Raw genomic sequence first — 13,473 nt, forward strand, 5'->3', positions numbered from 1 at the left:
GACGTTTTAATTCTGATTCCCATTCGGACGTTTCGATCAGACCGCCCTCAGGGTGGAGGAGCAACACCTTAGTGATCGTCTTCACAAAAAACAACCAAAGGCCGGCAGATGTGTGGAGACGGAAGGGATGGAGGTAATGAGGATCCGACAGAAACATGTGGCTGAGATGGGAGAGCAGCCGCCATCTTGTTGGTGGTTAGAGGGGCTGAATGGCCTCCTCCTGCTGTTTTTCACTTGATGTCTCAGTGTTCCTGTCCAGTGAGGCTCCGGAGGAATGTGAATAGAAAAAGAGTGTTTATAAACATAGAAGTGATTTCAATGAAACCTGCACAATTCCTTTTGGGGTGGGGATTGTATGTCGGACCGGGATGGGAATCGAACCCTTAACTTTGAGAACCGGGAGATGGAGCCATGGGGACGGGGAAGATACAGAGGGAAACATTAAAAATGTAGCTGGTGTAAATATGGAATAATGTGGGGAATGCGGCAGGTAGGTCGGGCAGCGTGTGAGGGGCGAGGAGCAGAGTCACCGGCTTCTCGCTCCCATTTCAAACGCAGATCTGCAGCATCTCAGGTTTTCGCTTCCAAGGCCCCTCCCCCGCTCTCACAGCCTCCGGATGGGCGGGGTTTTCTTTCCGTTCTCTGTTGAAGCTGATCGTCTGTGGGGAGCCGGTGGGCGGATCTCGCTGCTCTCTGGACAAATTGATAAAGTTCTCATCGGTCAGTATTGAGGCCGGTCACTGGGGTTGAACGCAACCGACAATTTCCCATCGGTGAGTACTGAAGTCGATCCCGGGGGCGGGGAACCTCATGTTGGGCAGAGAGTCCCGTTAACTTTCTCGAACTGGCGGCCTCGTCCCGCTTCCTGGATACAAACTGTCGTGGTCGGTCCGGGTTATGGGACCTTCACACCGAACCGCCTGAGATGAGCCGATGCTCAGCCCCTGGTGTTCTGGTCCCAGGAGCGGGATGAGGTGGTGATGCCGAGACTGAACCCATCCATTAAGATGTACCTGGTGAACTTTACCTCCGTCACCCGGCCCGGTATCGGATCCAAACTCCACCTGGATCGACGCCTGGGGTCGATAATTGTTTTACATATTTCCAGCACACTGGAAGCGGCCGTTCGGTAAAACAAACCATTCTCAATGATATATATATCAACCATCTTGTTCCACCTCTGTCCAGCCTGTATCCCACTACCTCAATGATATATATCAACCTTCTATTTCAATCTCTGTCCTGCCTGTATGCCACCAGCTCAATGATATATATATATCAACCTGCTTGCTCAATGTTTGTCCAGCCTGTATCCCAATGCCGCAATGATATATTTCAGCAATCTCTCTTCTTAACTTTGTCTTCATTGTGAAGTTTAGTATTGCAGCTTTCTATTTATTTATTTATTTGTGTGCCAGTCTGTTTGTTTATTTATTTATTTATTTAGTTAGTTAGTTAGTTAGTTCGTTAGTTAGTTGGTTAGTTAGTTAGTTATTGTTCGCTAGGAATACCAGAGGTTTAGTTGGACACAACACGTGACAGGGTAAAAGCAACCATCTCAATTTTAGATTCACCGTTACAAAATGGCTGCACTGTTAATCTTTGTCATAACGGAACTCACAGCATCTGATGTTGAGTTTGTTATTTCCTTTCTCGGTTATTTTCAGTGAGCCACTTCCTCTGTTTCCAGGGTAACGGCCCGTCAGAGCTGCAGCAAGTGTTGCAGTTTTTATCGCTCTGTGGTCACCGCCTCTCAGTGTAGAGACAGTGGCCTCGGGAGCAAATGTAACAGAATGATAGTGGGAGGAAAGGATGCTGTGAGCATTGACTGTGTGGGATGTGTTACACCAGGGTCAGAATGAACTCAGAACTAATAAATTGTTTGGGGTGGGGTGGCATTTACAGTTCAGGGTGGCAATCAGTTACTATATGTGCATTAAAATGAAGAGGGAGTAAATACTACAGTTGCAGGAAATTTAAAGTAAGGAAGGGAAAATACTGGAGACGCTCAGCAGATCGGCAGCATCTTGGACAGTCTCAGTTCTGGAACTGGGTCTTCCACCATTTGCCCTTTCAGAGACGTAGTCTGATGTACTGAGCTCCCAGCATTTTCAACTTTATAATTTTACATTTTGTTCCTGCTACACTGCAGGAAACATGGCAGCCCGCTCTGCTGTGCAAGATCCCACACAGCGATGACATAGAGATCAAATGTGCTCGGTTTAGCTGCTGGGGTCAGGCTGAAGTGTATCCGCATCCTCTATACAGACCGGGGAACCAGCCTGAGCACCGGCCCCGGCAGAGGGTCATTAGGTTCCAATTCCACCTTAGTTTGTGAATCGGAAATGGCAGGAACTCCACGGCAAATTGCCGGCACCAAGGCGTCTTTGTATGGGTGATAATATTGGGCTGGTGACTCTGATGATATGGAACTGGCAGTATACGGGCTACAGTCCAGGTTGGTAATTCTGCAGCTGGGATCGGAATTTTCTCAGTCTGCAGTGAAGCTGAAATCCCGGGCGGTTGGGCATTGGTTATGGGGAAATTACAGTCAACACTTTCCAATAGGATATCATATCTGTCAAGTATTTTGGAGATTATTTAAGAATGAAGTAGGGCGTTAGGTGAAGTTGGGCAGTGATGTTGTTCATCTGAACTTTGGTAAAGTCTGTAACAAGATCCTGCATGGCAGCTGATCGGGGAGGTTCGGTCACGTGGGATTCACAGGGGCCTGGCGAGGTGGATTCACACCGGGCTAGAGAACAAGGAGAGGGGGATGAATGTAACGAATGGAGGCCTGTGACGAGTGGGATGTGAGTGTCAGTGTTGAGATCTCTGTAATTTACTATTCATACCATTGATTTGTATATGAATGTACATGGCTACACAGAAAATGTAGTGTAGTTTTTTTGGGGGGGTTTGATTTACTTTTCAGCTGGTTTGGCATACTATTGTGTTCCTGTGATGTACTGTTCCATGTTCTGTTCTATCTTCAGCATCTAGTGTTTCTCTTTGACTTCCACTGGCAGATAGACAGGTGAGAGTGAGGGGGAATTTCCAAATGTGAATTCAGTTCTGAAACCCCGGCCTATTTCTACCGGTGCAAACACAAAACAGGGTATTTAATCACAGCCTCTCCCTGTGAGAGATGGAATGGGAACTCATTCTCTGCTTTGCTTCCAAAGGAACTTCAGAACCAAACATCTGAGCACAGAACAGAAATACTCGCTCAACATCTCATAAACGCGGACAATTTGATTCCCCGATTCATTTTATCTGGGTCAAGACATGTGTGGTATCCCAGGATGCAACCTCAGAGGGTCACAGCCCGCACCCAGAGCCTCGCACATCTTTTTCACATCTCACACTGAGAGATTCACGCTACCAAGATCCAGCCCCCGGAGACGTCTGCTTCATTGCGGAAGGAGGAACATCCAGCCGCATCTGTAAAAGCACCAACGGAGACTGAAGCCCAAACACTGACAGTTCCATATTCCTGGAGCCCCCATCCCAAGATTGTATCTCAAGCACCAGCTCTCCCAGGGCTCTTTGTTGCCAGAATAATCCGAGGAATGATAAGCATTATGCATGTGGAGCATTTGATGGCCCTGGGCCTGTGTTCAGTGGGGTTCAAATGGTTGGCGGGTTAGGACAGGGGTGATTATTTACACCGACGGAATGACAGGAAGTTTGGTTGCAGTGAGAATGGAGAGGGTGTCTTGATTAGACGGAGAGTCTGGGATCTGAGAGTACCGCCTCAGAATAAAGAAGCTTCACTTTAAAACTGAGATGAGAGCAATTACTTTAGCCAAGTGTTGGTTGATCTGTGGAATTTGATGCCACAGAGGGTGGTGGAGGCTGTCGTTGGGTATATTCATGTTCTGGATTGCTAAATAGGTTGCGTGCTATAGCAGGGAAGCAAGAATACGGTGTTGGAAAAAAAATCCTCCATGATTGATTTTGGAGCAGACTAGAATGACCGAATCACCTAATTCTACTCCTGTGCATTATGATTTGTATCTTATACCATGACTGAGTAATGAGTTCTTTGTGTCCCATCACAAACAAGAGAAAATCTTCAGATGCTGCCAAGCAACACATACAACACGCTGGAGGAATTCAGCAGGCCAGGCAGCATCTATGGAAGAGAGTAGAGTCGACATACAGATGCTGCCTGGTGTGCTGAGGTCCTGCAGCAATTTTGTGTGCGTTTCTTTGTATCCCATGTCAGGCTTTAGAAAGTGTGAGGGGCAGTTACAGATTTCTTCACTCGCATCATTATATATGAGTTCAAGTTTAAGTTCCAATAAGTTTACTTCTTTGTTCTACTTTGTATGAGTAACATGCTTCATTATCTCTCTGGTTAAAGATAGACCTGACCTGCGAGATTTATTGGAAGAAAAGCCCACGACAGGAAGAAAATCACAACTGAAGACGAGTGAACAGCAACAACGAAACCAGCCCGAAGACGGACAGCAGCAAATGGAGATAACCCATCTGACTTGGCGTCTCCATTGATTCAGTCAGGAGAAAGTTTGGTGAGTCTTATTTACCCAAACACTGGTCCTTTAGACATTACATTTCTGTATCAAGGAAGGTGGGAAATAGCTGGAGTGGGACTGAATAAGCCTCGGAATACCAGTATGCGTCTGTCAGACCCAGTTGCACTCACTGCAGATTTGCTAATTACTCTGAGAAGCCACGCACATTCCCTCATATTGTTTGCTCATTTCAAACTCTTATCAGTTCTGCTGTTTCCTTGCTTGGCTGTGTTAGGTCACAACAATCTCAAAATGCATTGAGAATTTCCTCCCTTTATAAGAGGCCGCAGTTTTCTCCTGCTCTAGTGATTGCAGAAATGTGGAATTACCGTGAACTACAGCAACATGTCATTGACTCCTCTGTCTATTGCAAGCTGCAACGATATACTTGCCCTCGAGTATGTTGTCGCACAAGCCTCCGCAAACCCTCTTGAAGCCGAATGTCCCAGCACCACATTTCAGTCTTAACTAGCAAATGCCAACCAATAATTTACATTTGTATACCCTGTCGCCATCAAATGCTTTTCTGCTAATAAATTGTCAGAACCTACGAAGCTGTGATTAAGCATATTTAGGTTTTATAATGAAGTTATGTTCCCATTTGGCCCTGTACCAAAGGCATGGGTTATATCTGTACTTGAGATGTCCCTGCAGCCGGGACTTCTGGAGCTGCCGGGGTGAGTTTAAACTTAGTCGCTGCGGGATGGGAACCAGAGTGTTTGGTCAGATAATAGAAGGGTTGATATAAAGGTAGATGCGAAGTTCACAGAGACTGTGGAAGGATCGGATGTGGACAGGGCATCATGTAGTCAGTTGGAAATGTCTTTAATTCAATACAATATGTATTAAGAACACGAGTAACTTAGAACATGGATGGTACATGTTATCACCATTACACAGACCGGACTGTTACAAGGGCAGGTTTGGTGTTTGATGCTCCAGGTTTTACTTGTTTCATAATACATATGGGGTGGGGGGGGGTGAAAGGCGGAGAATTGTCTTTACTAATTAGGAATCATATGACAGTTACATAAACAGAGGACATCAATGTGGGTGCAAATCAGAAAAGAGAAGGGAGCTATCATTCTGTGAGTATTCTATAGGCCTCCCCCAAAGCCACTGGGATAATGAGAGCAGATAACTTGGCAGATTTGGGAAAGGTGCAAAAACAACAAGGTTATTATCATTATTGATCTCAACTTTCCTGATGTTGATCCCACCTCCTTGTTCCAAAATGCGTCAATGGGGCAGAATGTGTTGTGTGTCCAGGAAGGATTCTTGACATGGTACGTGGATGGGCTAACTGGAGGATTTGCCATACTGTATCTAGTATGATGCAATGGTGCTGGTCAGGCGAAAGATGTCACGATGGGTGACCTTTTTGAGATAGAGACCACAACACCCCAACTTTTATCATTGTCATGGACAAGGATAGTAGCAGACGATACGAGGCAGTATTTAACCAGTGGATGGATAGTTACAATGGTATTCGAAGTATCTTGGGGGTGTAAATTGGGAAAACATTTTCAAAGGGAAATGCCAGATGCAACTGTGAAGTTTGTTTCAGGAACACTTGAATGCGGTTCGGGGTAGATTTGTTCCACACACAGTGAAAGAATGTTTATATAAACGAACCGTGGTTCACAAGGGATGAGAACATTTAAGCAAGAGGGGAAAGGAAGCATTATTTAGGTACAGTGAGCAACATTCAAGCGAGGCTCTAGAGAATTATATGGTATCCTGGAAGGAACTTAAGAAGCGACTTGGAGGTCGAAGGCAACTTGAGAAGTCCTTGGGAAGTAGGACGAAGGAAAACCCAAGGCATTCTACATGTGGGTGAAGAAGAGGAGGGTGAATAGATTGAGGGCAGGACTAGGACTACTCAGGAACAAAGGTGGAAACGTGCCTGGAGGATGCGGTGATAGGTGAGGTGCTTAATGAATGCTTTGCTTCAGTTACCAATGAGGTGGACAGTGATTGTGATGATAGAATAGCAGCATGGCAATATTAAGAAAGAGATGTTCAATCTACCAATATACACCACATTACTACAGGAAGTGAGGGGGGAGGTTACCGGGCATTGACAATGATCATTGTATCCTCTCTGGCCACAGGGATAGTAACACATGATTGGAGGCTGTCAAATGTTGTTCCATAATTCAATTGTCATGGTTCCGTTTGGCTGTTCCCCTTTAACGCTCCTTTCTCCCTAATTATGCCCTAATTTCAGTCATTAGATCTCCATTGCTGCTAGTTTACTCAATTACCATACCATTCACATCAGAGACTGTGAAATAAATACGATGGCGACACGATCACAGGTTGCCAGTTTGTTGGTCTATTCCCATGTGATACTTTGTTTCTCGACTGCTTAGAACTGTTTGTTCTAAGTTCAACTCCAGTCTCAAGATATTCCATGAAAACCCCGTCACCGTGTCAAGACTCCATGTCAGAGCTCCGTGCCAAGATTCCTCCGGTTTGCTGTCCAACGTTCACGCCTGCGGCCGCATCCCCAGCTCAATCTCCACGCCGGTGTCCTGCACTTGGGTTCTGCTCAGTCGCTCTGTGCCACATCAATAAACCCAATGGGTTTAATCCTGGGGATTATAGACCAGTGAGTGCTACATCGGGGTGGGCAAACCCTTGGAACTCCAGCTGAAAACAATGAAAGACAGTTCTTTATCTTGCTCCGGTGGTTGAACTTGACAGCGGTGAAGGCAAGGCTCAAGGCAAGGCAAGGCTCCAGGCGACGCAGGCTCCAGGAGGAAGGTGAAGGGAAGGGATACAGACAGGGGGTATGGACAAGAATCAGCTTCCTCAACAGAAACTGGGGAAAACCTGGAATAAGGAACATGGACCGGACTGTGAACCGGAAGGCGCTACGATCTTAATGTGTTTCCCCGGAAAGGAGCTCCAAATCCACCAGACAAAGCAAGACTACTCAGACACACCAAGTCAAGACACCAACTCTACCACCCAACAAACCAAAAACTAAAGCTACAAGACCTACACAAAACCACATAGTTGCAGTTAACGTATAGTTACAACAGTGCAGCCAATCCCATAACTGATTAAAAAAAAAACCATGGGCACAGTAAAAAATAGTCCAAAGATGATAAAAGATTCTAAGTTCGAAAGAAACCATGACACAGTTTCCACAAGTCCTCAGGGTCCCGATAGACTCGTCATCCCACGCAGTCGGCAGAAGGGATTACCCCCGCTATGGACTTCCAAGGCGCCTGTGGACTCAACTTCACAGACAATGAAAGCTCTGTCAGACCCAGCCTCGCAGACGCAGCACACAGTGAAAGCGCCCCGACCGCAGCGGACTCCGAGTCCGTCGAACCCGTTGTGTTAAAGTTAGACCTGAGGTGAGAGATGTATTGGAAGAACTGCCCCAAATGGAAGCAAACCACGAGTGAAGACGAGGGAACAGCAGCAAGTTAACCTGCCCGAGGACTGAGAGCACCAACTGGAGAGAACCCATCTGACTCAGAGTTTCCAGTGATTCAATCAGCAAAAAGTCTCGTGAGTCTCATTTACTCAAACACTGGTCCTTTAGACATTACATACCTGCACAAAGGAAGGTAGTAAATAGTTGGGATGAGACTGAAAGTGCCCAGAAGTACCAGTTATGCCTCTGTCAGACCAGTTACAATCACTCCAGGTCAGGTGATGTGCTGTCAGTATCCCAGCTCTTTAAAGTCACTCACATTCCCCACACTGGGATTTGATATCACTCTGCGTCCCCTCATGCCTGACGTCACGTGTGAGTTCCCCCCACACTAGGATCTGACGTCACGTGTGCACTTCCTTACGTCACACTGGTGCTGAGACAGTTGAATTTTACCGGCTAAGGTAACAGCTACCTGACCCACCCACCCCACCCGACAGTCAACAGAGGCGTTACCCTCTTCACATTGGTGAGAAGTGATGTCAATCACTGCTTACACCCAATAACGGAGATGGACCGGCCGAGAGGGCGTTACCCCTGCTGATACCGACTTCCGCTCCCGTCCTCAAACTCCCATTCAAAACAGAACAAATCTCAAAGTAAATGTCCAGCCTTTTTATTTATTTACATTTCCCTCCACGTGAAGTGACTTCCGTGGCCGGATTATAATGTATTGCTGACAGAGAGGAGGAGACCGCTCGGCCCATTGGTTTGATGCAGGCTACTCGCAAAGTGAGTGATCTGGCAGAATGACGAGGGTGAGGGATTTTACTGAGATGATAAAGATGGTGTGAGAGGGGGGTGAGTCTGAGAGGTTGTTTGGGGGATCAAGGAGCAGGATGGGGAAGGAGCCCATTGACAGTGGGGAAGGGGGGTGAAGATGGTGTGAGAGCGGTGTGAGTCTGAGAGGTTGTTTGTCTCTGGGGAAGCAGCCCTTAGACAGTGGGGAAGGAGGTGAAGATGGTGTGAGAGGGGGGTGAGTCTGAGAGGTTGTTTGTCTCTGGGGAAAGAGCCCATTGACAGTGGGGAAGGGGGGTGAAGATGGTGTGAGAGGGGGGTGAGTCTGAGAGGTTGTTTGTCTCTGGGGAAGGAGCCCATTGACAGTGGGGAAGGGGGGTGAAGATGGTGTGAGAGGGGTGTGAGTCTGAGAGGTTGTTTGTCTCTGGGGAAGGAGCCCATTGACAGTGGGGAAGGGGGGTGAAGATGGTGTGAGAGGGGTGTGAGTCTGAGAGGTTGTTTGTCTCTGGGGAAGGAGCCCATTGACAGTGGGGAAGGGGTGAAGATGGTGTGAGAGGGGTGTGAGTCTGAGAGGTTGTTTGTCTCTGGGGAAGGAGCCCATTGACAGTGGGGAAGGGGGGTGAAGATGGTGTTAGAGGGGTGTGAGTCTGAGAGGTTGTTTGTCTCTGGGGAAGGAGCCCATTGACAGTGGGGAAGGGGTTGAAGATGGTGTGAGAGGGGTGTGAGACTGAGAGGTTGTTTGTCTCTGGGGAAGGAGCCCATTGACAGTGGGGAATGGGGTGAAGATGGTGTGAGAGGGGGTGAGTCTGAGAGGTTGTTTGTTTCTGGGGAAGGAGCCCATTGACAGTGGGGAAGGGGGGTGAAGATGGTGTGAGAGGGGGGTGAGTCTGAGAGGTCGTTTGTCTCAAGGAGCAGGATGGGAAAGGAGCCCATTGACAGTGGGGAAGGGGGTGGAGATGGTGTGAGAGAGGGGTGAGTCTGAGAGGTTGTTTGTCTCTGGGGAAGGAGCCCATTGACAGTGGGGAAGGGGGTGAGGATGGTGTGAGAGGGGTGTGAGTCTGAGATGTTGTTTGTCTCTGGGGAAGGAGCCCATTGACAGTGGGGAAGGGGTGTGAAGATGGTGTGAGAGGGGGTGAGTGAGAGGTTGTTTGTTTCTGGGGAAGGAGCCCATTGACAGTGGGGAAGGGGGGTGAAGATGGTGTGAGCGGGGGTGAGTCTGAGAGGTTGTTTGTCTCTGGGGAAGGAGCCCATTGACAGTGGGGAATGGGGTGAAGATGGTGTGAGAGGGGGGTGAGACTGAGAGGTTGTTTGTCTCTGGGGAAGGAGCCCATTGACAGTGGGGAAGGGGGGTGAAGATGGTGTGAGAGCGGTGTGAGTCTGAGAGGTTGTTTGTCTCTGGGGAAGGAGCCCATTGACAGTGGGGAAGGGGGTGAAGATGGTGTGAGAGGGGGGTGAGTCTGAGAGGTTGTTTGTCTCTGGGGAAGGAGCCCATTGACAGTGGGGAAGGGGGTGAAGATGGTGTGAGGGGGGTGAGTCTGAGAGGTCGTTTGGGGGATCAAGGAGCGGGATGGGGAAGGAGCCCATTGACAGTGGGGAAGGGGGGTGAAGATGGTGTGAGAGGGGGGTGAGTCTGAGAGTTTGTTTGTCTCTGGGGAAGGAGCCCATTGCCAGTGGGGAAGGGGGTGAAGATGGTGTGAGAGGGGGGTGAGTCTGAGAGGTTGTTTGTGTCAAGGAGCAGGATGGGGAAGGAGCCCATTGACAGGGGGAAGGGGGCTATATTATTGAAAGGATGAAGATGGTGTGAGAGGGGTCGGACAGGATACAGAGGCGAGCAGAGGGATTCACCACATTGGGAGGCAAACACCGGCACACTGTTGATCTGCAAGTGTGGCGGATGGTCCGGGCAAAGTGGATTGGAGTCGTGTTGGGGGGCAAGAATGAACTGTTCTGGAGTCTTATTGAATGACAGGATGAACTGAACGGGCTGAGTGGCCTGCTCCTGTTTCTGGTGTCTTGGTGTTAAAAGAGAATGAATAACCAGACCCTTCTTGGGTCTGCATGATAGATAGATAGATAGATAGATAGATAGATAGATAGATAGATAGATAGATAGATAGATAGATAGATAGATAGATACTTTATTCATCCCCATGGGGAAATTCAACCTTTTTTCCAATGTCCCATACACTTGTTGTAGCAAAACTAATTACATACAATACTTAACTCAGTAAAAAATATGATATGCATCTAAATCACTATCTCAAAAAGCATTAATAATAGCTTTTAAAAAGTTCTTAAGTCCTGGCGGTAGAATTGTAAAGCCTAATGGCATTGGGGAGTATTGACCTCTTCATCCTGTCTGAGGAGCATTGCATCGATAGTAACCTGTCACTGAAACTGCTTCTCTGTCTCTGGATGGTGCTATGTAGAGGATGTTCAGAGTTATCCATAATTGACCGTAGCCTACTCAGCGCCCTTCGCTCAGCTACCGATGTTAAACTCTCCGGTACTTTGCCCACGACAGAGCCCACCTTCCTTACCAGCTTATTAAGACGTGAGGCGTCCCTCTTCTTAATGCTTCCTCCTCAACACGCCACCACAAAGAAGAGGGCGCTCTCCACAACTGACCTATAGAACATCTTCAGCATCTCACTACAGACATTGAATGACGCCAAACTTCTAAGGAAGTACAGTCGAATCTGTGCCTTCCTGCACAAGGCATCTGTGTTGGCAGTCCCCGTGGTGTTCCCGTGGGTGTTGTAGTGACCGGTGCTTTGAGCCCAGTCGTTTCCAAACTGTGTCAACAACTTGGCTGAGGGAACAAATTTAACATTTTCAAGACTGCTCTTGAAAAAAATGTATATTTGTACATTGTTAATGACAGAAAATCTATATTTATGATTATTGACACAACATATATATTTGTATATTGTTAATGACATAAAACTTGTATTTCTATATTGATAATGGCGCAGAATTGTATAATCTGTCATCTGAATGTACTTGCCTGTGATGCTGCTACAAGTCAGTGTTTCTCTGTCCCTGTACCTTCCCATATTGTGCACTTGGCAATAAATTCAATATTTGTTTCTGCTACAGAAGTGGGTGATCTCACAGTTCCCACATTGGGCTCCAGCTGACCTGTTTCTCCAACTCACTCCTTTTACCTCAGTTTCCCTGAAACCTCTTGACAAGAGACACAGAACATTGAACAGTACAGTACCAGAACAGGCCCTTCGGCCCAAAACGTTTTGCTCAGCTAATTAAATTAGGAATCAAATGGCTAACTAATCCCTTCTGCCAACACAATGTCCACACGTCCCTCACACTCATGTGCTGATTTAAATATCTCTTAAAAGTCACCGCTGTGTCTGCCAGAACCAGCACCCCGGGCAACACATCCTAGCAACCCGCCACTCTCTCTGGTAATAACACTTGCCCCTCACATCTCCTTTCAGACTACTCCCCCTCACTTTAAATACATGGCCTCTTCTATTAGACCAGGATAAAAAATATTGTCTGTCTTCTCTGTCTCTGCCTCTCATAATGTTATACACCTCCATCGTCTCACCCCAGCCTGCAGGGCTCCAGAGAAAACAACCCAAGTTTGTCCAACCTCTCATTATAGCTCATGCCCTCTAATCCAGGCAATATCCTGGTAAACCTCTTCTGCACCATCTGTGCGTTAAGTAATGAGGGACTGAAGTGCAGTGGCTAAGGAGGGAGGTAGAAAGTACATTGTATTTATTGTAAGAGTTATCAGGTATAAGAATGAAAATGACTTTAACGATTATTTGGACTTTGTTGAGATTGTACCTGGAATATGGTGTAAAATCCCGATCCCCACACTAACACGGGTTATACAGACCAAAGGACAAACTGCCGGAGGGTCGGGGCAGAGTGACAATTATTTGTGTTTTGTTGTGATTGTACCTGGAATATGGTGTAAAATCCTGCCCCACCTCAATACTAACACGGGTTATATAGACCAAAGAACAAACTGCCGGAGGAACTCAGTGGGTCGGGCAGCATCTGTGGAGGGAAATGGACCGTCAACATTTCGAGCCGAGACTGAGGGGAAATGTCTCCACTCCGAGGGTGGTGAATGTCTGTAAATCCCCTCCACAGAGGGCGGTGAAGACTCGGTGATCGTCCTCACATAAAACAGAGGCCGGCAGATGTGTGGAGACCGAAGGGATGGAGGAAATGAGGATCGGGCAGAAACATGTGGCTGAGATGGGAGAGCAGCCGCCATCTTGTTGATGGTTGAAGGGGCTGAATGGCCACCTCCTGTTGCTTCTCGCTTGATGTTTCAGTGATCCTGTTCAGTGCGGCCGGGGAAATGTGAATAGAAACATAGACTGATTTAAATAAAACCTGCACAATTCTGGTTTGGGTCTAAAATGTGTGCCGGACCGGGATGGGATTCAGACCCGTAACTGTGACCTGGGGGCTGGAGGGATGTGGACGGGGAAGATGCAGAGGGAAATTTTAAAATATATCCAGTGTAATTATGAGATGATGTTTGAAATGCGGTGGGGGGGGGGGGGGTGTCGGGCAGCGTGTGAGGAGCGAGGAGCGGAGTCACCGAGTCACGTGGGAGACCGTCCACCCGTCATGTGATCCCGTTGTACCGCAGGGCTGCAGCATCTGCAGGTCCGTTTCCGAGGCCCAGCTCACAGCTCCGATAACGCGCTGACGACATCGCGCATGCTCAGTACGGGAAGGGACTTTAGTTTG

General features: G+C 47.7%; 1 protein-coding gene across 1 annotated transcript in view; it reads left to right on the plus strand.

Annotated features, from left to right (window-relative positions):
• The first annotated feature begins 657 nt into the window (after positions 1–657).
• LOC140721633 (NACHT, LRR and PYD domains-containing protein 3-like) overlaps positions 658–13,473 on the plus strand; it is a 48,414-nt gene continuing 35,598 nt past the window's right edge. The window contains exons 1-2 of the mRNA XM_073036444.1: positions 658–773; positions 4,370–4,538. The gene's annotated coding sequence lies outside the window, so the exon portion shown is untranslated. The remainder of the gene's footprint in view (positions 774–4,369; positions 4,539–13,473) is intronic.

Source organism: Hemitrygon akajei, unplaced genomic scaffold (assembly GCF_048418815.1).
Source record: "Hemitrygon akajei unplaced genomic scaffold, sHemAka1.3 Scf000058, whole genome shotgun sequence".
Lineage (NCBI taxonomy): Eukaryota > Metazoa > Chordata > Chondrichthyes > Myliobatiformes > Dasyatidae > Hemitrygon > Hemitrygon akajei.